Genomic DNA, 8,348 nt, shown 5'->3' with positions numbered 1-8,348 from the left:
TCCTGTGTCCCGGTGGGCCCATTATCGTGTCCGCACACTGCAGCATCAGATCCTCCAAGAGGACAGGCGACATAGGGGTAAACCTCGAGAGCAGAATAACCCTGTCACAGGAGGTCTTGGCTTCTCTAGAATGATGGCTAGATGATAACCATCTGTCCACAGGAGTCCCATGGGTCATAGTACCATCTTGTATCCTAACCACCGATGCTAGCCCCCACGGCTGGGGAGCCCATATGGGGACTAGCTTTTGTCAAGGAAGGTGGAATGGAGATGAACTAGGCTACTTGTCTAAAAGAACTGATGGCGGTATATTATGCTCTACACCATTTTCTTTCACAGCTCCAATGGAAACATGTCCGGATCTTATCGGACAACACCACTACAGTAGCCTACATAAACAGACAGGGAGGTACTCGATCAGAGACTCTGATGTCTTCTGCGGCAAGAATCTTAAACTTAGCCAAAAGTTATTTGTTGTCCCACTCGGCCCTCCATCTCAGGGGAGAGAACAACCAGGGGGCAGACTTCTTAAGCCGACACACACTTCGGCAAGGGGAGTGGTGCCTCAATCGCCGAATCTTCAAGGACATAGTAGCTCTATGGGGGCAATCTCAGGTGGATCTCTTTGCCACAAAAAAGGACAGATAAAAGCGTTTGCCTCCCTTTTCCCGTCAGATCAGACATACTGGACACCCTCCAGGCCTCTCCCAAGGCCCTTTTTTCCCACCCCCAAGTGGACAACTTACACTTGACGGCGTGGAATTTGAAAGGCAGCTACTAAGATCGAGGGGGTTTTCTGAAACATTAATTGCTACGCTCCTACAGAGCAGGAAGCAGTCCACTACCCAAATGTTTACAAGGATATGGAAAAAATTCCTGCAGTTTCATACAGTGCCTCATACAACAGAAGTTCCGATAGTTCCCATCTTGGAATTTCTACAGAAAGGGAAGGACTTGGGCCTGGCAGTAAACATGCTGAAAGTCCAAGTGTCCGCATTTGGCGCACTGTACGGCCATAATATAGCAGGAAATAAGTGGATATCACAATTCATTACAGCTTGCGAACAGATAACTCCGGTTCACATACCTGCAATCCCTGCATGGGACTTAAATCTGGTCTTAGACGCTCTTATGGAAGAACCCTTCGAGCCGATATACACGATATCCCTGAAATGCTTGTCACTCAAAACGGCCCTCTTAGTGGCACTGACATCGGCTAGGAGAGTGAGTGACATCCAAGCTCTATCCATTAAAACCAGAATTGAACCAGAAGGGAACTGAAGGTAACTGGACACAGTCACTGTAAACAATGTTTCTGTTTGTTTTCACTTTCACCCCAATAATCCTTCACTTTCTGCTAATTCCCCTAATCCCTACTCCTAGTAAGGAACTGTTCATCTCTTCTTCAATCCTCCCCATCCACCTCACCTCCGCCTCAAAACTGTTCCTTAACATACAATCCTCTGTCTCCAAACACAGACAGCCCCCTCATGCCCTCTCCTGCTCCCACCTGCTAACACTTTCTCTGCTCCTTCTCACTGCTGGTGATATCTCTCCAAATCCTGGTCCTCCTCACCACATTCCCACAGTCATTTCTACCTCCCATCCACGCTCTATCACAACCTTCCGTAACCTCTCCAACCTTATACCCATTCACCCAGCCCCCGCTTCCCCGTCCCACTAACAGGAGCTCTGTGGAACGCTCGCTCTGTCTGCAACAAGCTTTCCTACATCCATGATCTTTTTGTTACTACCAAACTTTCCTTCCTCGCCATCACCGAAACCTGGCTCACCCCTTCTGACACAGCCTCTCCTGCTGCACTTTCGTATGGCGGCTTCCACCTTTCTCACACCCCCCGCCCCAGCAGCAAACATGGCGGAGGAGTTGGTTTTCTCCTGTCAGATACCTGCTCCTTCACCCCAATCCCACTGCCACCCTCTGTTACTCTCCCTTCCTTTGAGGTGCACTCTGTGCGCATCTACTCCCCCTCCAACTGGCTGTCATCTACCGCCCCCCAGGGCCAGCCACCACCTTCTTTGACCACTTCACCACCTGGTTACTTCATTTCCTTTCCGCGGACATCCCTACTATCATCATGGTCGACTTCAACATCCCCATTGACACTTCCCTCTCAGCTGCCACTAAACTTCTATCTCTCACTTCCTCCTTCGGCCTCACTCAATGGTCTTCTACAGCCACCCACAAAGATGGCCACACACTGGACCTCATCTTCACCCGCCTCTGCTCCCTATCTAACCTCTCTAACTCACCTCTTCCTCTCTCTGACCACAACCTGCTCACATTCTCTTCCCTCTTCACTCCATGTCTACAATCCCCACCCCACAAACTTTCACACCCTCGCAGGAATCTTAAACACCTTGACCTACACTCATTCTCTGAATCCCTCCTCCCTCTTACAGATATAAGTTCCTTACACAATGCGGATGACGCTGCCGCTCTATATAACACCACAATAGCTGTAGCTTTGGAATCCGCTGCCCCACTTACACATACCAAAACTCGCAAAATCAACAGACAGCCCTGGCACACCAGCCTGACCAAAGACCTGAGGCGAGCTTCCAGGGCTGCTGAGCGCAGATGGAAAAGATCGCACTCCAACGAGCACTTCATCGCATTCAAACAGTCCCTCACTACTTTCAAGACCACACTCGCCACAGCTAAACAAACCTACTTCTCATCTCTCATATCCTCCCTGTCTCACAACCCTAAACAGTTATTCAACACCTTCAATTCTCTCCTCCGCCCCCCAGCACCTCCTCCCTCCCCACTCATCTCAGCTGAAGACTTTGCCTCATTTTTCAAGCAGAAAATTGATAACATCAGGGACAGTTTTGGTCTACAACCCCCAGTGCCCTTCCTCCCGACTTCCCAGCCCTCCACCTTCAAAACCAACTTCTCCACCATTACAGAAGATCGACTCTCCACTCTACTCTCAAGATCACATCTCACCACCTGTGCACTCAACCCGATCCCATCCCACTTCATCCCAAACCTCACCACAGTCTTCATCCCAACCCTAACCCATCTCTTCAACCTATCACTAACAACTGGTGTTTTCCCCTCAAGCTTTAAACATGCCTCCATCACACCTATCCTCAAAAAGCCCTCTCTTGACCCATCCTCTGTATCTAGCTATCGCCCTATATCACTTCTCCCATACGCCTCCAAGCTACTGGAACAACACGTCTACCTTGAACTGTCCTCCCATCTCTCTTCTTGCTCCCTCTTCGACCGCTTAAAATCTGGCTTCCGGTCACACCACTCCACTGAAACTGCCCTTACTAAGGTCACCAATGACCTCTTAACTGCCAAGAGCAAGCGACACTACTCTGTCCTCCTCCTCCTGGACCTGTCGGCTGCCTTTGACACAGTGGACCATTCCCTATTATTACAGACCCTCTCATCCCTCGGCATCACAGACTTGGCCCTCTCCTGGATCTCATCATACCTAACAGACCGGACATTCAGCGTCTCCCACTCACACACCACCTCCTCACCTCGCCCCCTATCTGTCGGAGTCCCACAAGGTTCAGTCCTTGGGCCCCTGCTGTTCTCTATTTACACCTTTGGCCTGGGACAGCTCATAGAATCTCATGGCTTTCAGTATCATCTTTATGCTGATGACACACAGATCTACATCTCTGGACCAGATATCACCTCCCTACTAACCAGAATCCCTCAATGTCTGTCCACTATTTCATCCTTCTTCTCCGCTAGATTTCTGAAACTCAACATGGACAAAACAGAATTCATCATCTTTCCCCCATCTCACGTGACCCCCCCCATGAACCTATCAATTACAGTAAACGACTGCCCACTCTCCTCAGTCCCACAAGCTCGCTGCCTCGGAGTAATCCTTGACGCTGATCTCTCCTTCAAACCACATATCCAAACCCTTTCCACTTCCTGCCGACTTCAACTCAAAAATATTTCACGAATCCGTTCATTCCTCACCCAAGAATCTGCAAAAACCCTAGTCCATGCCCTCATCATCTCTCGCCTTGACTACTGCAACCTCATGCTCTGTGGCCTCCCCTCAAACACTCTCGCACCCCTCCAATCTATTCTAAACTCTGCTGCCCGACTAATCCACCTGTCCCCCCGCTATTCCCCAGCTTCTCCCCTCTGTCAATCCCTTCACTGGCTCCCAATTGCCCAGAGACTCCATTACAAAACCCTAACCATGACATACAAAGCCATCCAAAACTTGTCTCCTCCATACATCTGTGACCTCGTCTCCCGGTACTTTCCCGCACGCAACCTCCGATCCTCACAAGATCTCCTTCTCTACTCCTGTCTTATCTCCTCTTCCCACAATCGCATACAAGATTTCTCTCGCGCATCACCCCTACTCTGGAACTCTCTACCACAACATAGACTCTCACCTACCATCGAAACCTTCAAAAAGAGCCTGAAGACCCACCTCTTCCGACAAGCCTATAACCTGCAGTAACCACCGATCGACCAAACCGCTGCATGACCAGCTCTACCCTCGCCTACTGTATTATCACCCATCCCTTGAAGATTGTGAGCCCTCGCGGGCAGGGTCCTCTCTCCTCCTGTACCAGTTATGACTTGTATTGTTTAAGATTATTGTACTTGTTTTTATGTATACTGCCCCTCACATGTAAAGCGCCATGGAATAAATGGCGCTATAACAATAAATAATAATAATAATAATCCATAGACCCACCCTTTTTTCAGATATACCAGGATAGGTTAATATTAAAACCAGACCCCTCATACCTGCCTAAGGTATCAACAAGGTTCCATAGATCTCAAGAGATACTTCTCCCGACCTTCTTTGGAGACCCCTCCACTCCGGAGGAGCGGAAATTCCACACCTTTGACATTAGAAGAACTGTCCTAAAATATATTGAGAGGTCCAGGAGCTGGAGGCAGTGTAGGGCTCTGTTCATATCTTTTCGGGGCTGTAAAAAAAGGGTACGGAGTCACGAAGAGCACCATTTCCCGATGGATCAGGGATGCCATTCGCTTAGCCTACTCCGTGAAAAATGAAGAGCCTCCGGAGAACATCAGACCACATTCCACCAGAGCAGTGACAATCTCCTAGGCAGAGAGGGGAGACGTTCCGATTGAAGCCATATGTAAGGCGGCAATTTGGTCAACCCCTTCTACCTTCTATAATCACTATAGACTTAACCTTTCATCAACTTCTGACCTAAGCTTTGGCAGGACTGTCCTTAGCACGGTGGTACCACCCAGGTGATGGTCGCTGGAATCTCTCCAGTGGGTGCTGTCGTGGCGAAAGGTAAAAAGCCGGATTACTTACCGGTAATGCCCTTTTAATGAGTCCACGACAGCACTCGCTCACTACCCTCCCTGCTAAGATATCAATAATAAAGTGTATCTGCTAAGGATGAATAAGTAAAATTAGGAAAAGACATTGCCTAACCTTTGGCGGTCCTCCTGGTTCTCTGAAATACAAAACTGAGGAGGAAAGGCGGACTGCCCCTTTGTATCCTCCTGTAGGGTTTCCTGTTCCAAGTGGGACGGATCCGATACCTCCAGTGGGTGATGTCGTGGACTCATTAAAAGGGCATTACCGGTAAGTAATCCGGCTTTTGTCTTATTGGCACATTAGACAAAACACTATATATACAATGGATATACATATACGATTGTCAGATATGCAATGACAGGTGGTAGTACAATAAGTATAAGGAGATGATACAAAATTAGTTACCACTTGGATATTGTAGCTAAGCACCAAGGCCTCTAAGAGGTGTGGGGCACCAGCGGTTTCTTCCAACACCATATGGTCTCCCTTAGAAGAGAAGGGAACTCTGAGCCACAGCCTTGTACGAGCAATTAACCCCCTTCATCGGTCACTCTTTCCTACCCTCGTTATGGTCCTAGTTTCCCTCCCTTTGGGTCTGGTAGCTGAAACTTCAAAACTTATGATGACTAGCGATGAGCGAAGTTACTCAAGGTTGTACATACCCGAGCACCCGAAGCACAGTATCGCAGGTGTCAGTCACCACGCCCCCATGTTTCATGGCTGATGGGCACAAAACATGCAGGGATTGCCAGTGTTAGGCAATCCAATGCATGTTTTGTGGTTAACAGCCCCGAAGCATGCAGCTGCAGGGACTCAAACATGTCACTCAAGCACCCTTGATACTCTGTGCATACCCAAGCACCCTAGGCAAACTAATAATGAGCCCATGCACTCATTACTAATCTTAACTTCTCCACGGAAGGTCATAGAGAGGCGGTTTTCGCACCACCGGACCCGGCCAGGCTCCCATATACCCCATGAAGACCAAACATGGCTTAGCTATCTTGCTTCTAAATATCTGCCCATCCCAGGGTAGTAGAACAGGTTGAGATCCTGGTGGGCAATCATTTTTCCCAGATCTCAAAATTTTAACTGGCATCCAGCTAGGACGTACAATAACTCGACAACTGGGGGGGAAGTTTGGGGTGAGGGGTTAATTGAAGCAGTTAAGGCCCCCTCACACATAGCGACTCACCAGCGATCCCAACAACGATATCAACGTGTCAGGATGGCTGGTGAGTCGCTACATGATCGCTGGTGAGCTGTCAGACAGCTTCACCAGCGACGCTGAGCGCGCTGCGTCGCTGTGTACTTTAGTTACCTGCCCGCTGATGCAGGGAGCTGGTAACTAAGGTACACATCGGGTTTCTAAGGAACATGCGTCACTTAGAAACCCGATGTGTACCTTAGTTACCAGCTCCCTGCCTCAGCACGCTGGCAACTAAGGTACACATTGGGTTTCTAAGCACCGCTCGGTGCTTAGAAACACTGCGTTTACCTTAGTTACCAGCTGATCGCTGGTCTCCCGCCTGTCACACGCAGCGATGCGTGCTGGCCAGCGGGAGACCAGCAATCAAAGAAATGTCCAGGGCTTTCCAACAGCGATCAGCGATACCGGCAGGGGGGCCGGTCACTCATAGGTGTCACACACAGCGATCTCGCTGGTGAGATCGCTATTGCGTCACAAAACTTGTGACTCAGCGATCTCGCTAGCGAGATCGCTATGTGTGACGGGGCCTTTAAGCAGCTTGGGCTCCCAGCAGGGGTTCAGCCTGCCAGAAAGGCCTTGGTCCCAGCTAGGCTGCTAGGGGTGTGAATTTTTCCACTTGGATCTTTTGAAGCTGTACCACCTGCTGAGCCAGGTTACGGTCTCTGCTTCACATTTTGAAGGTCTATAATCTTGGACCGGATATAATAGTCGATTGGCATGAAATTATATTCCCCCACATTCTTCACACAAACCAGCTTTCGTAGAATTCTCATGCAGAGAGAAGATGAATGGCATAGAGATTGGATGCCGGTTCATAAAGCCAACATTTTGTCTTTTGAAAGGAGAACTTTCACTTAAACAGTGTTGAAAATAATTACCAGCAAAATTATGTGCTGAGCCAGGATCCGAGACAACTTTGAATGTAATATCCATTGGCAGCGATATGTCGTGTCTCGCGTGATGTGCAGACGCTAGGTTCTTTGAGTAAGAAGGAGCCTTTACAAGGATGTTGTCCAAAGTAGGGAATGACCACTTAAAGGCAGAAAAGCCATAATGGCAGCCATGGCCTTTAGGAAAACCCTGGAAGCTGTGCGCAGCCAGAAGTGGAGTGCCACAAACTGAAAATGGGACAGATTGACAGCAAAGTGGACCAACGTCTTATACAATGCAGAAATGGGGATGTGAAGATATGCATTCTGAATGCCCATTGAGGAAAGAAATTATCTTGGTTCATTGAAGGCAACAGGGGGGTTTCCATTGCTTTTGCAATAATTTTAGGTTCAAAATGGGAACTGAGCAGTCCTCCTTGAGGGCACAAAAAGTTTGAATAAAAAACTTTGACCTGTTCCTGAAAAGGAGCTGGAACAATACCTGACTGTAGAAAATAGGGATTTTTGTGGGTACTCACCGTAAAAATCCTTTTCTCCGAGCCAATCATTTTGGGACACAGACCGTGGGTGTTATGCTGCTTGCCACTAGGAGGACACTAAGTAAACTCAGAAAAATTAACTCCTCCCCTGCAGTATACACCCTCTCGCTGGCTGGGAATTCCCCAGTTCAGTGAAAAAGCAGTAGGAGCATTAAACAAGTAACAATAACCATGTCAAAACCCAAGAATGCTACAGTAAGCCAATAGGCTAAACAGGGTGGGTGCTGTGTCCCCCGATGATTGGCTTAGAGAAAAGGATTTTACGGTGAGCACCCACAAAAATCCCTATTTCTCCTGCACCTCATTGGAGGATACAGACCGTGGGACGTCCTAAAGCAGTCCCTGGGTGGGGAGCATACAACTGCTAATACCCCATGTACCACTG

This window comes from Dendrobates tinctorius, unplaced genomic scaffold, assembly GCF_039654945.1.
Source record: "Dendrobates tinctorius isolate UK_male_01 unplaced genomic scaffold, ASM3965494v1 ptg000069l, whole genome shotgun sequence".
NCBI lineage: Eukaryota > Metazoa > Chordata > Amphibia > Anura > Dendrobatidae > Dendrobates > Dendrobates tinctorius.
This window is presented reverse-complemented; position numbering follows the sequence as displayed.